The 20,615-nt window shown below is 40.9% G+C and overlaps 1 protein-coding gene across 3 annotated transcripts in view; it reads left to right on the top strand.

The window, feature by feature from the left end:
• LOC120516299 (potassium voltage-gated channel subfamily H member 1-like) overlaps positions 1–20,615 on the top strand; it is a 709,330-nt gene that overhangs the window by 19,052 nt on the left and 669,663 nt on the right. The gene's annotated exons all lie outside the window — the stretch shown is intronic.

Genomic DNA, 20,615 nt, shown 5'->3' on the forward strand with positions numbered 1-20,615 from the left:
ACGTGTTCAGTCTCTCCCTGTGCTTTTGCTGTGAATTCTTTGTGCTCTATTTCGTTTCCCTTCCGGTTTGTACGCACCGGTGATTTCCGCACGTGTTCAGTCTCTCCCTGTACTGTTCTCGGTCAGACGTGCATCGCGCAGAGGAACTTTACCTCAAAACTGTAATCTCCTCTCCACCCAGTTCCTCCTCGCTTCCTTCATGCCAGAACTCGACTCATGCAAGGTTACTTTTCTTGGTTGTTTATGGATAGTTTTTGTATAAATTACAGATTTTTCAAATGTTCATTTTTTTCCCTGTGCTTAAAACTCGTTAACAAAAAAGTGTTTACAGTGAGCGATTTATAAAACTATAGCGTAAAGTCCTGCAATGTTAGTTTTCTCTGTTCAAGGTTTTCTCAGTGTTATTCAGTGTTTTTACATTTAGTTTATTATTACACTGTGCATTCTATGGTATAATTAACTATTTTTGTGCTTAAAAATGCTTTAAAAATATATATTTACATACAGCTCTTACGGTCTGGAATGGATTAATTGTATTTAAATACAATCCTATGGGGGAAATTACTTCGGGTCACGACCAAATCGGGTTGCGTCCAGAGTTTTGGAACAAATTACAGTCGTGACCCGAGGTTCCACTGTATCCTACCCCAGAGTTATGAAGCGTCACTCTCACAGTCCTAGCTAGGAGTAGGAAGCCACATTTGTGAATGAATGACGTCACCATTTTATGGCAACCCCTGCCACAAATTACCACTCATGTTGATGTTTGGTAGTTTTCTGTCACTAACGCCAAGGCTTTACCACAAACATAATAATAATAATAATAGAAGGAGAAGAAAAACCTACTAAGATAGGATATTACAGTAAGCTGCATCTAATTGTTGACACTTCGCAAAAATGTCATGAATAACTCTGTAACAGACATCGAGATGGAAAGACCGTGACACACACACTGAGTAGAGTTAGTGGGCATGTTTACTTAATAATGAATGATCCACTTTCAGAAGAATCACCTTTCCGTTGTTATGGCCCCGGGAAACTCCTCATAAAGTAGCATTTATACTGAAACTAGCCACTCACCAAGTTGTGGTCACTCTTCCGGTGTTCCAGAGTCACTTGCTATGTCCCTCTCCGTGACCCCTCCTTACCGTCTGCGAGGCTCAGTTTATCCAGTACCACAGGAGTCTTTGCCTGCCTTTTTGAACTTTCCATGTGATTGTAAAATGTAAAGTAAAAGTTTCTAGGAGCTCCAGGTTTATAATACAAATTAGTAAATGTACGCGTGGCATAACATTCAGGTGTATTCGGCAACCAAGTGAACTGATATAAAAGTTGAACCATTTCGCTCTTTTTTAGTTGCTTCATCCGAGAGTTCATGCTCAGTGGCTCTGATCTTCTGCCTGCAGAACAACTGCAGCTCCCTTTCTAAAGCCACCCTACACTTATATCACATTAGATCAAGCATCGTTTAGCTGAAGGTTGATCTCATTGGTTCTTTACAGTTATTATATTTTTGTTTATTAAATACTTCTTAACAGTATGTCATATTCAAAAATAGCATAGGTAAAAGAATGCAATTACGTGTTAGTAGACTGTTTTTAACGTCACTTTAAAATGTCATGCAGTTAGAAATGTAGCCTAAATAGACTTGTGGTGGCTCAGTCACTTTCATACAGATCAGAGTCCAGTTCAAGTGATTTGAAAATGGCATTGAATGGTGTGTGTTAGTGGTCAAGTGTCTGCGATTAGTTGTTTATTTTTCTTAAACATAACATTTTTAAAATAGCGAGGTTCCCAATAATTACCAAATGGAAAATGAACAACACAAGCATAAAATCACTCTGAATGTTACCCTGTAAAAGGAGAAAAGCAACTGAAATAAATTCTCCATCTTCTTATTACTATTAGTTAAAACCCAGTCTCTCTATTATAATAAAAAAATTGTGCGACGAGACGCGACTTTTTGGTAAACGTGACTTTTTGGACGATTTTTTCCAAGTCCTGCAAGTCGAGACTCTGGCCATGAGATTTCAAGTCACGCCCTCCTCTCAACCATAGAAAACCACGCACATGGTACTCTCACCTTTAATTTGTGTGAATGCTTTTGACAGACACACTTCTTGCTCCGACAAAATGAAACATTTCATCATGAGGGGTTATCAACAGTAAAAATGAGTACACGGGCAATACTAGCACCAATTAACGATGAAGTCAAACAAATTAACGGCAAATGTGACGATCGGTTACACTCCAAATTTGTTGAATGCGTATCAATAGACTGTGCTGAAACAGTTGGTGGCGATCGTGTGAAAGATGAAAACATCAACTTACAATATCTCGAATATCTACAACCGTCCGGTCTTCCACTGCACGAATTACTGTAGAAAGAAGGATGTATCCAAGAAAGGTAATGTACAGTAGTACATCTTCACATTAGACAACAGAGGAGATCTTGATATGCCATTCGTATTAAAACATTAACAGTTTCCCATTAGAATAGCTTTTGCATAGACAAGAAATCTCAAGGACAAACATTCAAAAAAGTCGTTTTATTTAATAGAGAGAAAGAAACAAAATTCAATCACGTGCTGTTATACGTTGCGTTGTCACGATGAAAGTCCAAACACAGAATCACAATTCAATACGATATTGCCGAAAATGTAATTTAAAATATTGTTTTACAGTAAAAGTGTAAGTTTAAAAAGTTTTTGCGTATTAATTTCCAAGCCAAACAGAACGAAATTGTATTACGCAATGAATACCTCTAACACAACATGAAACATAATTCACATTCAAATGATTACATTTTAATATTTTTTAATATGGTCAATTACTTGCTGTAATGTAAATTCTACAGGCACATCCCCATACGCGAGCGGCAGAACTGCAAAGAGGCTGGCGCATAGCGCAAGCATGGGGGTTGGAGAGCGAAGCGAGCAGGGGGCAAAGCCCCCTAGTAATTCATTAAAATATTTAAACAAACTGAGAACTTATAAAGGAACTGATTTATTGTATAATAGGAATACCAAAGGTGGCAATCACCTTCAAGATTTGAATTCCAATCTGAAGATACATGGAAGCAAAAGCGGCTCTTCAGCTATGGATAAACTGTAACCCACGGTCAGTCTGCTGCACGTTATACCGCTAAGCAAAGCACGGTCCTGCCCTGTCCTTGTTCTTTGTGCGCCGTAGAAGCTGTACACTACCACGTGGGCCTTGTTACATGCTCAGTGGCTCTCATCCTCTGCCTCAGAACAACTGCAGCTCCCTTTCTGAAGCCATCCTACGCTTATTTCACATTAGATCAAGCATAGTTTAGCTGAAGGCTGATCTCATTGGCTCTTTATAATAAAACTCTACAGATAGATCAGTCATTCAGTTTTAAATTGCTTTCATCTACAGTTCATTTCCAGAGAAATTACTCTTTTTGTACTTTTATAGCTTAGTTACCTACAGCAGCATGAGAAGTCGCTGCTGAATGAGGTGCGTGTGTGCGCTTATTCCTTTTCCTGGCCTTGTAATGGAGACCAGAGCAGCAATCGAATGACTAAAAGAGGAAAACATGCAAGAGATACAAGCTGGTGTAGCCGCCACCAAGGTAAAATTGAAACATCAAGTAATTCATAGTTGAAGTCACACAGAATGTTTCTCTGTTTTAAGATAGAAAAGTTCACAGATTTGCCAGGGCTTTTTAATGGGAGATTTTGAAAGTTCAAAACTATGTAAATCGCAATCTGTTTGAGATATCTCCATGAAAATTGAACCATCTCGACAAATTTCTCTGCAAAATAAGTGTGCCAAATGTCAACAAATTCCGTCGATGTGTTTCATGCGGACAAACAGACAGACAGACATGGCTATTGCAGTAGGTGCTTCTCGCATTACATGTAAAGGCATCTGATAAAAACAGCTCCACTGTGACTGTAGGAGTTGTAAGTTGCCTTTGCCTTGTATAAAAACGTCGTCTAAATAATTACATGTAATATGTTTCTGCCAGCAGTGTCTCTGCTCACCACAGTTGTACTGTCATTCCTACTCTTCCTTATCAAAGCTGTCCGCACAAACTGCAGTATGATGAGCCATTGATTTGTTTTTTCTACAACAGTTAACATGAAACTATCTCGGGAGAAGACAGTGAAGAATGTTATTTCATAATCTGCTTTCTTCTTGCAGCTAACATACTGTATTAATGACTGTTTTGTATGCAACAGAAATGGGGCAGAAAATGATGTTCACTCACAGAAGCATGCAATTCAGGTAACGCACATTAAACGAGTCACTTATGGCCGCCCCTGTTCATTACTGATGTATTGATAGTTTTAATCAAACGTGGACAGGCTCTTCCCCTCTGGACGCCTAATTCTGGTAATAACTGAGCTTGCTGACTAATTGGTCTTTTATCTGTTTCTCGATGTGAGTGTGTCTGTGGTGCTGTGAGGTCTTGTTTTGCCAGAGTGGTTCAGGATTATTATCAGCACAGCATTACTGATTCCTCAATTGCCTCTCCCACCCTCTGGTTACTTCTACCTAAAGAGGAGATCAGCCCTCATGTTCAAGAGTGTGTCTGTCTGTCTTCTCGGAGAGTTGCCCATCTTCAGAACGTGGTTGCTTACTTCTCTATAAAAAAACGTTCAGACTTGTTCAGTTACAGATTGAATTCAACAATCCATTCATAAAAGAACACATTTAAACCAGTGCAGCATCCAGCCACCCCATCACAGGGCCCACCTGCACACGTAGCTAACTTAGAGTCCCCCCGTAACCTAAACACACGTCGCTTTGGGGTGTGGGAGGGAAACAGAAGTAGGATTTCAATTCAGGAATCTGGAGAATTGAAGCAGCAGCATGAACCACCATCTACCAGACTGCAGTGACGTAGCTAGGGGCGGGCAAAGGGGGCGGTCTGCCCTGGGTGGCACATTTTCGGGGGCGCCATTATTGGGCAAAAGGCTCAGTACAATTCACATATAAAGCAGCAGGGTTCGCAAAAATATCACTCACAAATGATGAAAGCAAAATTCTCTGATTTTTATCCACAAATGCTTCAAAAATATTTTTCAGAATGTCCTTCTGTGACGGCATCAGACACAGCAGTTGAAATTTACGAGGCAATAAAAAAAATAAGCATAACTATTACACAGATAATAATTTCTAGGAAGATAAAAGACTAATTTACAATTTATTATTTCGTTTCGTTATCGATCCGATTGTGTTCTTGCTCTGTGCAGAAAACATCCCCACCTATCACTTGTACACGACACTGGCTCTGGTTTTCGCAGTGTAATTATATTAAACGAATAATCAGAACACGGCTTATCAGTGTGTCTATACTATATTCTTGTCTAGTTGATGGTTATAAATATATATATGTGAAAAATTATTGCTGTTTCTCTATATATGAATAAATCTATGCAAAATTTATCTTTATTTTTCTCTATACACTGTTTTAGTTTTCTATTTAAATAGATTAACATATTCAGATAAAATGGCACGGTGGCGCAGTGGTAGCGCTGCTGCCTCACAGTTAGGAGACCCGCAGTCCAAAGACATGCAGGTTAGGTGGATTGGCGATTCTAAATTAGCCCTCATGTGTGGGTGTGGGTGTGTGTGTCCTGCGGTGGGTTGGCGCCCTGCCCGGGATTGGTTCCTGCCTTGCGCCCTGTGTTGGCTGGGATTGGCGCCAGCAGACCCCCGTGACCCTGTGTTCGGATTCAATGGGTTGGAAAATGGCTGGATGGATATTCAGATATGTTGGAGGGCGGCCAATTGAAGCACCGCCCCACCCCGAGAGGCACGAGCTCGAGCTACGCCACTGCCAGACTGATATCAATTAGCTGTAAGGGTTTTCTTCAAAGCTTACTGCATACTGAATAGAACATTCAGATGTAAATCAGAATCAGAATCACATTTTTTGGCCAAGTATACACGCAGACAAGGAATTTGACTCTGGTTCTGGTGATTCCAAGAATAACTTACATAATCGACATACAAACAGCAAGATAAAAATCAAGACAGAGAATGTAAATGCAAAATACAGAGTGCAACTCTGAAAAATACACATTAACAATATGTAAACAGTATTGCAAGACCCAGGGAGGCCTGACGGGTGCGGTGCCCAGCCTGATTAAGCTGAATTAAACATTTGTGGGCTTGATGGCCTGTGGGGAAAAAAAAATGCTGTTATATCTGCTTGTGTTGGCGTATATTAATCTATAAGGCCTGGCCGATGGATGAAGTTCAAAAGGGTTGCAGCCTAGATGTGAGGGGACGGTGATGATTTTCCCTGCCCGTTTCATGATTCTAGAATAGTACAGGTGCTATAAGGTGGGCAGACTGGCACTAAAGACCTGTAGCCCGTTTTTGTCAGGATGAGTCACTTCACTGTTATGAATGAGCTGAGAGCAGACACAATGATTGCTGTGTATTGAATCAGCACCTCCTGTGGAAGGTTGAACTTCATCAGCTGTCGCAGGAAGTACATTCGCTGGACCGTACATTGGTCTCCCATTTCAAGCCCTGGGAGATTATAGATTCCAGAAAAGTGGTCTCCACAACTGTCATAGAAGTATCAGGTATGGAGAGGGGAGATAATATTGTGAGACCTCTCCTAAAGTCCACTGTTATCTCCATATTTTTGTGTTCTAGCTACACTGAAGGGCCGGCTGCTCAACATCCCCTGTGTATGAGACCCTTCACCATTCCTGATGAGTCCAATGATGGTTGTGTCATCCACATTTTTGATACATTTGGCAGAGGGGTCCTTAGAGGTGCAGTCATTGGAATCGGGGGAGAAGAGCAGTGGGGAAAGCACACATCCCTGGGGGGCACCCTTGTTGATCGTGCGATAGCTGAGTTTCCAAAGGTTTCATCTGCTGTTTCCAAATTTGTCAGGAAAGTGGTGATCCATTGGCAGGTGGAGGTGAGGAGGGAAAGCTGGTTAAGGTTCTGGTGGAGGAGCTCCGGAGAGCTGAAGTCCACAAACATTACGCCTGCATATGTCCACAGGGTCTCATTTAGCAGGAGATTCATAATTTTGAACTTGAGCAGCTTCTGCAGGCCTGTAGGGGCTGAACTGCTCCTGTCAAGTTTTTGAAAGTTGCAGATGTGACTTCAGTCTCGTAGAAGAGAAACAGAATGGATCCTGGTAATTACAGACCAAGAAGTCTTACTTCTGTGCCATGCAAGATAATGGAAACTATAATAAGAAATGAATTAGAAAAGTACGTATATGAAAATAACAAGTTGTGCTACCTGCCTAAGACGAGTTGAAATCTAAATATTTAGCATAGTCCTCAAAGTTAATGTTTGCAGTGCACCATCTATTAGAATGTATTTTGTAATGCATGTAGTAATAAAATGCGCTTTATTTGTCATTCTAACAGATGGCACATCACAGACGTTTGTAATAATAAAGTGCATTGCTACAAATAATTTGTGATGTCCCTTCTGTTGGAATGAAAAATGCAATGCATATATCTCTGTTATATGCCATTTAGTATGGCATTTGTAAAAGCGGTGTTAATATCTGAGATGCACCATATGTTGGAATTACAAATACAAGGCATTCTTTTTCTATGGATGTTTGTGATGCTTTTGGAATGACAGAGACATGGCAGCCGGATGCAACACATGTTAGACCTTGCAACAACAGCAGACGACCACGTCAGATCCCACTCCTGTCATCCAAGAACAGGCAGCTGAGGCTGCAGAGGGCATAAGGTCCCCAACACAGGACAGCTGAAGACTGATGTCAACACATCCTGGCCTAATGAGTCTCGATTTCTGCTGAAGCACACCGATAGGAGGGTCAGAATTTAAATGAATCCATACACCCAACCTGCCTTGTGCCAACACTCCAGGGGGCTGCTGGTGGTGTAACAGTGTAGGGTGTAAGTTTACTTGGCCCACTTTGGGCCCATTAATACCCATCAATCATCACTTGAGCGCCACAGCCTTTATGAGGATTGTTGCTGTCCAAATGTGTCCCGTCATGGTCACAATTCACCCATCTTTCAATGGCTACTTCTTGCATGGTCACAAAGCAGGAGTCGTATTGAACTGGTTTCATGAATGTGACAATGAGTTCATGTTCTTTAGTGGCCTTCCCAGTCACTGGATCTGAATCCAACAGAGCACCTTTGAGATCTCGAGGAATGGGACATTCACAGCATGACGATGGAGCTGACAGATCAGCAGTCATGTCAACATGGACCAGAATCTCAAGGGATTGTTTCCAACATCTTGTGGGATCCACACCATGAAGAACTGAGGCTGTTTTGAGAGCTACAGGAGGCCCTGCCCCATAATATCAGTGTAGCGGTCCTGTTAATGTGCTCAGTGACTGCATCTGTCGGTCTATTTCCAGTATTTGGGCGGTCATCATGGCAGCACCCAACCCAACCCTTGAAGTCGGTTTCCAGTTGCCCCATCATGCACATTTTTGGGATTTGGGTGGGAAAGCCTACTTTGAAACCATTTGTGTGCAAAATCCACACCGGCAATGAGCAGACTGAGATTCAAACCTAACTCTGTGGAGCTGTGAGAAAGAAGTGCTAACCTCTGTGCCACTTTATGGGCGCTTGTTGAACACACAGTGTGCTACTAAAAGAACAGGCGCTTATGCTGTGTGCTAGTGAAAATAATTAGAAATCCTGAAAAATAACAGAAATGAAAGTCAATTGATCACTGCGCATTGTTAAAGGCCCTTTAAATGGCTAATAGCTTTAATTGGGTTCATTACGAAGATGTGAAAAGGGTAACACGTTGCCTGTGGTGTTCGTGAATCTGGCCTTTGCAAGGATGGAGCTCTTTCACGGAGGATTATTTTGCTATATAAAACTCACATTCGCCGTCTTTGAAAGGTATTAGGTAGTAATTTAAAAGCTATTTTCCCCGTCTGGGTTACCATGGCACTGGTCAACTCTTATGATTTTTACCAAGTTACATTTTTTCATTATTGCTAAGCATTAAAAAGCTTTTCATGTGAACCCATCTACCCAGGGATGCCCTATACTTTAGCATGAATATTTTTCTCCAAGTGAATTTAATATGTCACCATCTCTGCTCAGTGATATAGAACTGCTCGATCAGTTACAATGATGGACAAATGTACTCAACATCACCGCGCGCTGCGCTTCGCTTTACATCTGCTAACTCCAATGATTTTGCTGCTGCATTTACTGCAGTACCCTTTGAAGTCAGAAGGATTTTAACTTTGTAGAGATTTTCATACATTATGGATGGTAAAAAATGTTCAACCAACATGCAGGTTATCTACTTTACTTTTGTTTCATCCATTAAACTATTAGAAGTTCACAAATGGAGAGCATCTGTCTGAGGGCAGCCTTGTGCCCATTGCGGGTCTGTCAGCCCGTGGCAAAGGCGATTCCTGTGATGGCCTCCTGCCTTTGTTAGGGGCGCACTGATACTGCTTCGGGCGTTTCAAAGGTAAAATGTTGTGGAAATGGGAACACAATCAGTGCCTTTCGTCCCAAAGTTGAACTAGGAATCGTGGCAGCAATGGGTGCCAAGTTGGAACAATCACTTAGAGGAAAGCACCTCTCGTGGCATGTGAATGGCTTTTTAGGAAGAACTGCGTATTGTATTTGTTTATGTCTGTCTGTCTGTATGTTGTGTCAGATGGAGAGGGCCCTCACCCGGCCGGGACGCCTCACGCTGGGAGAACCGGGGGAGCAAGTGTGGCTCAAATGTTACCTCCCCCGGAACGGTATATGACAGCCCCACCTAGGTTGCAGTGGTGCCTCGGACTCCCGTAGGGCTTCATGGGAGTTGGAGTTTGGAGCAGCCCTGTTTGAATCCGTGGGTGCTGCCAGGGGGTCCTACAACTCTTGCTGAGCCCTGGAGAGCAGCTCTTCCTCCACATCAGACAACAGGAGCACTTCCAGGTGCCTTAAATAAGGGGTCAGCAGACACCACTCAGAGAGCCAGAGTTGGGAAGAGGAGGAGGACAAAGCATGCTGAGGAGGAGTGGAGGAGAAAGAAGGACTGAGAGAAAAGAAAGAGTGAGAGACAAAGAGAGAAGATAAGAGGAAAAAAAAGTGTGTGTTTGTGCTTTTGGGACGCTGAACTGTAAGTAAATCACGTGTACTTGTTGTACTCTTGCCTCTAGAGTCAATCTGTCTCGAGTTAGTGCGGTTATAGCACCATCTGTCTTCCACAAGTGGCGTAGTCGGCAGGATTCCTGGCAGTATTGGAAGGCAGGGACCTGCGATATTAAATCTTGCGGCAACCCGACACAACAGCACAAGGCACCACTGTAACCCCGGGAGGCTGTCATCTAGTGTTTCGGGGGAGGTAATGTTCTGGCCACACTTGCTCTCTCGGTCCTGCCGGCGTGGAGGCGTCCCAGCCGGGCAAAGACCCTGTCCGTCCGCCACAATGTATGTAAACGTGATATCTTGAGTGCGCTTTCAAATAGGTCAACTAAATTTTTTATACAAGTATTAGGTACAAAACGTAGATTTCTGTCAACTTTTGAGTGATTTCCGTTTACCACAAGTGGTACTTTACCTTTTATTCATGCAGCTGCAGAGTTCGATTTATTCAACTTTACTTAACTTTACTCAACTTTACTTTTGAACAACTTTACTTAACTTTACTCAACTTTACTTTTTTATAACAATTGTTCAATATATTATTAATTTGATTTGATTTGTTGTTGATGGTTCTTTAATGTACATAATATAAAAATATTATCGTTGTCTTGCGGTTTACTCCTCAAATATCCATCCCCATATCTGAGTATACGAGAAAGTTGAGGGGAGACCACTCCTGATTTTTCATTTTAAAAGTGAAATCTGTCTTATTTCAGTCTTCTTTCATCTTGTTATCATTTTCATATAATTCTCTAATATTTTCCAGTTTTTACAAGTATCCTAATTTTCCAGTCAGAACTTTCAGTTTCTTTGTAAAGTACCAAAGAGCGGGACTCTATCAACTTTTGTATTTCACTCACTTCCAGAGCCTTAACAAGGGAGTGGGCGTGTACAAAAGTCGAACACGCTGTTTGTTGCGTCATCACGCTCACAGGTTCTGTATGCGTGAGCGTCGCGTGTTGTTTTTCTGTATCTGATACGCAGAAAACGCTGTACTTTCAGGAGTCTGAACGCACTTGCATTTATTCCATTGTTTGTTGACTTTGTGTGCGCCTGTTTGATGTAAGTCACGCTTTGCTGTTTATTTCAATAGAAATAATTTCTGCAAGTAATGGTAAATCTCGTAACGTTGTTTTACTAGCAAGTTCAGACAACCCTTTATGTCAAAGTGTGTTCAGTTTAACGTTCAAAATTGTATAAGTACATTCAGAAATATTGCTTCTTTATTATATATAAGAGCTTCAAGAAACAGACTTGGTAATATTTGCTTAAGTATTGATTTATCTGAGTATGTACAGCGCTAACGTATTTCGTAAGTTTTATTTAGTACCTTTTGTCAATGAAAGCACGTCATGGCGCTGTGTTAATTTCTGCTGCCATCTACTGACCTTTTTGGGCATTACATGTTTAGCGTTCTCTGAGCCTTTATTTTGTGAGTTATTTTATGTTATTGTATTTGTTCTGTTTCAGAAACCACACATAAATATTTGTCTTCAAATAAACGTTAAGTTCTACAAAGCCATTGCAACTATTCATTCCTTTGCATCGTTCAGTAGTTAATTAAGATCTTCCTACCTTAATTCTGGTCTGCTTCATCCTTCTTATCGAGGATTAGGATTTGGTGCCACAGACACACACCAGTTTGACGCACACACTGTTTAACAGGGCGGCTAGTCGGCCAGTTGGCCGAGGTCTCCAGGACTTTGTCTGACTTAACTCACTGTGGACCCCCAGAGTTTTATTGCTGCTGACCGCAGTTTTTGTTTTCCTGGCCTCCACTGTCAACTGACTACAGCTCAACAATTCATTAATGGACAGGTTATGTTGGTTTTCATTTATGTCAATCAGTTTTAAACTACTTTGCTTTACTGTGCCTTTATGAGTGCTAATTGTGTATTAAGTAATTTGTGAAATGGATCCTTACATTTTACCTGAGAACTTGTCATAGTACTCTGTGCCGGCGCTCAGTGAGGAGCGCTATACAAAATTAAATGAATTGAATTGAATTAAGCAGCAGGACGTTAAGCCAAAAAAGAGCTGAAACTCCAACTGTTTAGAACTCCTTCTACAAAAGAATCAAATCAACACACGTGAGCTTGGCCAAAGAGGATTCGGTGATGGTAGCTGAATATGAAGTTGTGACGCCAAAGCAGGTATTGCATAGCTGCCACCGAGTGAGATGTAAATGCGCCCGGTATTACTGTTCATGACTTTTAATTATTAGCTACCATCTTAAGAAAGTAAGGAATTCTGAGTGATGCACTAAAATACGGAGCTCTGATACAGCAATGGCGCTTGCAGGATTGATTACATACATGATGGCGTCTGCTTTTGCTGCTTTGTGTTTTGAAAGGATAACTTTGGTATTTTTCAAGTCAGTTATTTCTTCACAGTATATGTTCATCTGCCACATAAAAGCCAACCCCTTTCCCCCCCAGCCAGCGCTACGCACCGCTGTGAAGAGGGGGGCTGATCTCACACAAAGGAGACGAGGTCGCTCCTCCAAACCCCTCTTAAACGGTGACACATTGGGAAACAAATAACAGTTGTCTTTTTTACCTCCTCTTTGTTTGATCAGCTGCCGTCTTGCTGCTGCTGCTTCTGTGCCAGGTGATCAGCATTTCATGCGGCGTTTCGAACATTTAACAAGCTGTACAGCACCCGTCCTTTTGTCCACAAACACTATGCAATCTCTTTTTGCTGTTCCGTTATTTCACTGAGTAATATTTTCAGTTTGTTTGCGCTAATGTAATCTTTACTCTCATTTTTTGAGACTTTTGAATCTTCCTGCTTCCATTATCTCTAACCTGCTCTGCATGTGTCTCACGGGACTTGCTTCCAAAGGTTGTGAGTACGACGTGACTTGTCTGTCTCGTGGGACGTGAAAGTGTCTCTCTATCTCTCTGTCTCTCTTCCAAAGATCATGTCTTGTCGCTTGATTTTTTTTATAATAGAGAGATTTAATAATATGTTGTTCTCACAGTTTACAATGGGGCTGAAGGGTATCATTAAAAAGGCTTAAACTTACCAAATATGTCCATTTTTCAAAGCAAGAACGTTATTGGATTTTAATCCATGTCGTTGAGCACAAATATCGTAAAAGAGCGTAGTCAGTGAGATCAGTTATTCCATAAATGACATAAGGTCAGATTTGATGGTGTATGGTTGTTTGGTACATCAGATATTTATTACTTGTCTTAGTCTTATGCATATAATTAGTTTGGATTTTAAAATGAGCAGCAGAAAAAAAGGTAATTACAGATCCATTTACTTGATTGGTTGGTGACATCAAAGTTTAAAGCCCAATAAGCTTTTTAGGTTGAGGGAAAGTTGCTGTTTCTTAAGCTCCACCCACAATTCCACATTCTCGATTACAAATGTAGACGTTAGTCTCCGTTAATCACCTGTCACTCATACTTCCCCAGCATTTTCATGCTCTAATGTCCATCCATCCATTATCCAACCCTCTATATCCTATCTACAGGGTCACGGGGGTCTGCTGGAGCCGATCCCAGCCAACACAGGGCGCAAGGCAGGAAACAAACCCCAGGCAGGGTGCCAGCCCACCGCAGATGCTCTGATGTGTTTGTGCTGAAGACGTAACTCTTCCCTGATCGGATCCTGCACGATACAATGTTTCATTCCCTGATTTTCATGTTAGAAAACCATATTTTAGCATAGTGGGCACAGAGGAGTTGCTGCATCCATTTAAATTGTGTTTTGTACATGTTTAAATGCCACACGCATGTGCAAAAGGCACATAATTTACTGTTTTTGTGATAAATCTTTTGGCCTGAAGCGTGACCTCTCCTTCAATAATTTTTCTGCCAAAGTGCACATTGAAGGTGAATGTGTATCATATGTGCTTTTGGACATTTTAGTCTGAACAGAAAGTAATAAATGAGAAAATTCTAGTATGGATAGAGATGAAAACACAGGTTTTAAATGAAAACATTGTAGTGTGGATGTAACACAGGAAATATGGGACACCAAGGGTAGGGCACTCCATAGAATGGCAGTGGCTCTGTTGGGCAGAATGGGCATACACAGGTCCAATAAAGATTTGTCATATTAAATGATTGGAATGACACACGAATCCTGGGAAAATAGAAACTCCAACTGGGATTTGAACAGAAGTAGCAGTTGTGTCCTTTTAAGTACTTAGAATCAATGGTGCAATTGTCAAAGATGAAGAAGATCTTTATAAGCTGTCCTCATGTGAAACAACTAAATCCAGCTCAGGGTTATTTCTGTTTACATGCTGTAATATTTATTGAGCTTCTGTAAAATGCTAAATTTCCCTTTTGGGACAAATAAAGTTCTATCTATCTATCTATCTATCTATCTATCTATCTATCTATCTATCTATCTATCTATCTATCTATCTATCTATCTATCTATCATATAGTGCCTTACATCTATCTATCTATCTATCTATCCATCTATCCATCTATCCAGAGCTAACACTCTGCTTCCACACTGGACAGCTGTAAACGCCACCTTCAATTGAGTTATTTTTGCGTATTATTGTTTTATTGATGAAGACGAGGCACAGTAAGATGCTGTAATGCTGGTATATGAGTGCGCTGGCTACTCAATGAAGGAGTGTCCACGTCTACAAAGTCTACGCACACTGCTCTGTTTATTTCAGGATAGAGGATACTTTTTACTATAATGTGGTTAGTCGAGGGGATGTCAGTCAGTATTCCATTTTGTGTACACAGCGACTCTAAATGACTTAATTTAAGAAGCAATTTAGAACCACGTCTACCCTAGAAATGTGGCTCTTTTAATGACTAGTATACTCCTAATTTAATGAGTGAAAAGCCTGAAAATGTCGCCGGCCCTTTTCTCGAATGTGATCTGAGGTGTCCTAATGGCAGGCTTTTGTGAACAGATGCTTACAACGATCATGACGACTGGAAATAGGATGGAAATAATGTGAAGGATACTATATTTGAATTATTTATGAATACTCAGATTTGGAATGCGGGTTCACAATTTGAATGAGTGAAGTTGGTCGGACAGCTCAGGGAGGTGATTTTTGAATGTGGTCTATAGTGCCCCCCCACCACTCCCATCACCTTTGTGTAAGTCTCTTTCAGGTAGACCGCGGCTTTATAAAGTAATTTTGGCAGCAGGTAAGGAAGTGTGGGTCGATGAATCCAGTTAAAGGATTTTCACATTTTTAATTCTTGCAGTTCTCCTCAAGGACATTTGTTTAGGACGATTACATAACTGTCGGTAGCTTAGAACAAGTAAGTGCCGACTTTAGTGTAGGGACATGGCTCTCGCATCATTTCATCGATGGGGGGGGGCGGGGGGTTGTGTCTCAGAATACATTATTGTCTGACTTTTAAGCATTTTAATAAAAGCTTATTTTCAATCTATTGCTTTAAAAACACCAGTCTGGAGAAGACTGATGAATGTTTAAAAATGCATCTTTTGGCATTTAATAATGAATGAATATTGATTTAAGTGAACAGGAGATATGGGCTGTGTTTCCAAGAGGTCATTTAGAAGGCAAAGCGGATCATTATTTTATGCCATATTCTAATTAAATGTAATGGAAATATAAAAGTAGATTTCAAAAAACTAATTTCAGTCATGAAGAGCAGAGGGGTCTATTTCTCACCCTTTGGCTTTGCTGGCTACTTTGATTTTTTTGCACTCGTCATCAGGTGTCGTGTTTGTGGAGTGTAAATCTCCACGTCTCCTTTAGACTGCTGAGCCGCTTTGGTGCTCTCATTATGGCAGTGCTTGGTTTATTCTTGTCGTTACACGGATTGCTCCCTAAAGCAGGTGAATCAATCTTTAATTAGCTCCATATCTCTTGTGCTGGTCACGTTTGAGCAATAAAGCAACTCAACAAATATGCCATCATTCAGTCAGCTCTCTTTTTGTAAAACAGTGATGCCTTTGCCAGGCAGCCAGATGGAGGCACAGCCATTTTTTAGAGTCATCTCCAAACTGTGTGAGTGTAAAAGATGAGCGACTTTGCCACGTTCTCTGCCAACATCTTTGTTGACTGAGATGATTCAGTGTGAGGTTTACTCATCTACTGGACGCTTCTGTTGAAAGAAAGAAAGAAAGAAAAACATGTGCCGAGAAGAGATGCTAAGTGTACTATCATAGTATTTCCTTCTACTTACCCTTTACCTGTTTTCTTCAAGGGTAAGTGTACTCGTCAAGTTTGTTACCGGGTTGGTCTACTGTTGCACTGTAAGATTAACACACACATACGTAGCTATACGCATTCACACAACACAGTGCCCCATGAATGACACACATACAATTGATTAACCTTTAGCACTTTAAACCACACATTTGCTTAAGGAATAACACAGTCTGTCACTCTCTCAGCACTTCGAGAAACTTATTTATTATCGGCACGAGCAACATGCGATGTTTTAATGATATCTCAGAAACAAATTTTACTTTTGGTCTACAAGAATACATTTAAACATACAAAGGTTCAGCACTCTTGACTATCTTTTATCAGCCAAGAATGCCTTACTTTATGTACTGTTCACTACTATTGGGTGGAGCTCTCACCCTCAGACTTAATAAACCTCGCAGCACAGAGATAATAGCAAACCTCCGGCCGCACCAGGTGCTCAAAGAAATCTAACTTAATTCAATCACTCTATAGACATTAAGACAAGACATAGAAAGTTAAAAGCAGCATGGTATTTATTACAGGAATAATAATAATACCATGGGAACAAAGAATAATAGAAAATAGAACTGATAGAAAAGTGTGGATATATATAGTCTTTAGAAAAAACTTATGAAAAAGTCACAGATGACAAGGATAAATGTCGCAGGCGGCTTGTGATCTAGCACTCGTAGTGGCTCATGATGCTTTTCTGACATCCAGTAACGTCTTCGTCAATTACTCAATCACTCACTAAATCACTCCTCAGACAAAGCAAATTTATTCTAAAATTCTACTGGGGGGGTTTGCAAGATGTGATTGTTAGATATTCTGATTGGCTAGCTGTCAATATGATAAATTAATTCACTGTCCATTTTCCCCAAACAATAAAACTTTTTTATGTTCTCAGAGGTGTCACTATGTCTTCCTTTCCCAAGCTGTAAAATAATTAGATGTCCATCCTTTCTCAGGTTATAAAGTAATTGAGCCATCAGCATGTCTTCCTTTCTTTGTTGGAACAGCTTTTTTAAAAGTGAGATATAATTGGGAAGAAGACATGTTTTGATTTGTCCTGAATGTAGTTCATGTGTAGTCTTGTCTTGAACAAAATGTAATATAATAATATAAACCAAAATGTACAGATTTTGTACCCCACAACACTGAATATTTTGGGAGAAGGGGTCTAAGGATAGAGCAGCCAGGCAAGAGGAACAGAGGAAGGCCTAAGAGGAGGTTTATTGATGTGGTGAGAGAGGGCATGCAGGTGATGGGTGTGACAGAGCAAGATGACGAGGACAGAAAGATATGGAACAAGATGATCTGCTGTGGTAACCCATAATGGGAGCAGCCGAAAGAAGATAAAGAACTAGTAGAGAGCCCAGGAACTTTTATTGCAAAGCAGGAACCAACTGCTGTTACAATGACTGCCCTCATCCAGGCAACCAAATGCCAGGAACCAAGCTAGGGTGGCTTATAGCTCAAGTTCCATTATCTTTATTCTAGAACGTTCTGCTGCTGCCATGACCATTTCACAGTTCTCTTGGCTCTTGTTTCATATATGAAACCCATGATGATAGGCTATAATGGTGTTATTTAGATTGCTAGGCTCAAGTGTTGTTATAGTCACTGTTTAAGTAATGCTACTAAGTGAAAATGGCAAAGCAAAGGGCAAAATCACACCAGGACCAAAATGTAACCCAGAAGAACAAACATGGACAAAAGCCAGACTATCAAAGAACACCAGATATCCAGACCAAAAAACCAAAACTCAACTAAGCAGACCAATGTCCTAATCCTCTGAACAGATCTCAGTCGGTAACTAAATCAGTAGCCATTTCGCATGAATCCAAAAAGCTGGATGTTGGCGATCGCAGGCTGCCCTGGTAAGTAGTCGGGGCTTGCTGGCAAATGTCGTGACGCTTTTCTTGTCTCAGGTTTTTTATCTTGTGAATATTTTTTATTTGTTTATAGAGTTATTAATTACACAGAGTCACATGAATCAGTATTGTTGAATCCTGTAGTACTTTTTTGTGCTGAATTCAAATATCTAATTGGACTTTCTTTATCATGCAGGAATTTTAAAAGACACATGATTAAAATGTACAGGCGACATACTGTATGTTGTTTAGGCTTTCAAAACGCTCGGATAATTCTGAAATTAAGGAATCCATCATAACGTGAAATGTGCCTCTTCTGGATCTTGGGATTCCTGATCATCTGCTTCTGCGTTAGATTCGTCGGACTCAACAAGAGGTCTTGGTCTTCTATGACGCCGATGGGTTAAAAGCTGACAAAGCTGTTTTGCTACAACAGCAGGTTATTCACACAGGCGTCTGTCGTAAGACAGGGTGCTGTAAGCTGACCGAAGACAACGTCCGTCTTTAGGAAGACGTCTGATAGACACAGCAAAGATGACATTTCCTTCTTTGGGGCCCCTCTTGATACATACACAAAAAAGAAACGGTTGGCCGATTTGCGTAATATAAGATGAAATGCTTAGATGCTGTTTCATAAGTAAGGGGGAGGGAGGAAAATTAATATTAAAAGCCGATTTTGCAAAGCATGAATCCACGTACTCATCTGTAAATGAATAAAGACTGATTGATGGAATTACAGTAATCCCTCCTCGATCGCGGGGGTTGCGTTCCAGAACCCCCCGCGACAGATGAAAATCCGCGAAGTAGAAACCATATGTTTGTATGGTTATTTTTATATATTTTAAGCCCTTAGAAACTCCCCCACACTGTTTATAAATATTCTCCGCACAGTTATACAGTAAACCCTCGTTTATCACAGTTAATCGGCTCCAGACAGATAAATGAATTTCCACGAAGTAGGATTCTTTATTTATAAATCTTTATTTATAAATATTTTTGCAGTTAGAGCAGAGAAAACCTGTTAACGACTTTCTAAATACGATTTTTAACATTATTAGAGCCCTCTAGACATGAACGTTTAAACTGTGCTCCATGACAAGACAGAGATGACAGTTCTTTCTCACAATTAAAAGAATGCAAACATATCTTTCTCTTCAAAGGAGTGTGCGCGTCAGGAGCAGAGAATGTCAGAGAGAGAGAGAAAAGTAAGCAATCAAAAATCAATAGGGCTGTTGGGCTTTTAAGTATGCAAAGCACCGCGATAAAGTGGCCGCAATGAAGGGATGAATGTGAAGGTAGTCTTTCAGCATTTTTTAGAGGAGCGTCCGTATCTTCTAAGCAAACAGCCATTGTGCAAACCGCCCCTCTGCTCACACCCCCTCCGTCAGGAGCAGAGAATGTCAGAGAGAGAGAAAGAGAGAGGAAAAGCAAACATTTAAAAATCAATACATGCTGTTAGAGCTTTTAAGTGTGCGAAGCACCGTGCGGAAACATAAAGAATATCATTGAGGAGTTTTATTTAATACATAATACATGCTCTGATTGGGTAGCTTCTCAGCCATCCGCCAATAGCGTCCCTTGTATGAAATCAACTGGGCAAACAAACTGAGGAAGCATGTACCATGAATTAAAAGACCCATTGTCCACAGATAGCCGCGAACCAGCGAAAAATCTGTGATATATATTTAGATATGCTTACATTTAAAATCCGCGATGGAGTGAAGCCGCGAAAGTCGAAGCACAATATAGCGAGGGATCACTGTATTCCTGTCTTCCTTGCGGGTTGCTTCCACACCCACTGCAGGGATTTCCATTTCATTTAGCAGAGAGCCTCCCACTGCTCAGGGTTCCCTGACTGGTGTCATGGCTGTCTCCCTCTGGCGGTGGCTCTGGTCCACCAAGTTGTCAAAGGTACACAAGACAGTAAAATACTTAGTCAGCGATCCATGCAGTAAATTGTATTCCTTATTTTGTTTTTTTGTTTTACACAATCAGGAATTGTTGATTGTGTTAGAAAGCATGCTATAGTGTGCCCATGCTCCAAGGATCAATAAATCAAACAAAATCTGTGATTACGTGGTCAATATAAATTTTATTATGGTGAAAAAAAGAAATATAACATGTTTACCGTAATGTAATGCGTGCAGCCCGCCTTAACAAGCTGGTGTTTTCATTGGGGATCCCGATAAAAAACAGAAGGTCTGCTGATCTGAAGGAGAAGGTGAATGGCGCCATTTTGGAGTACAGTGGGGAGCACCAGCCATAAGCTTTGTGGAATGACCTCGAAGCGACCACCGAGTAACGGCAGAGTCTGAGATCAACAGTTGGATTTCATTCTGAGCTTTTCAGTCAGTAAATGAGAGGAGACGGGAGGAGCGTGAAATGTGGAGGCTGAGACGAGAGGTCCACTGCTGTTGAGAACGTACAGTACAGGCGACTGCTGTCCAAGTGGAGGGACAATCAGGC

This window comes from Polypterus senegalus, chromosome 16 (genome assembly GCF_016835505.1).
Source record: "Polypterus senegalus isolate Bchr_013 chromosome 16, ASM1683550v1, whole genome shotgun sequence".
Lineage (NCBI taxonomy): Eukaryota > Metazoa > Chordata > Cladistia > Polypteriformes > Polypteridae > Polypterus > Polypterus senegalus.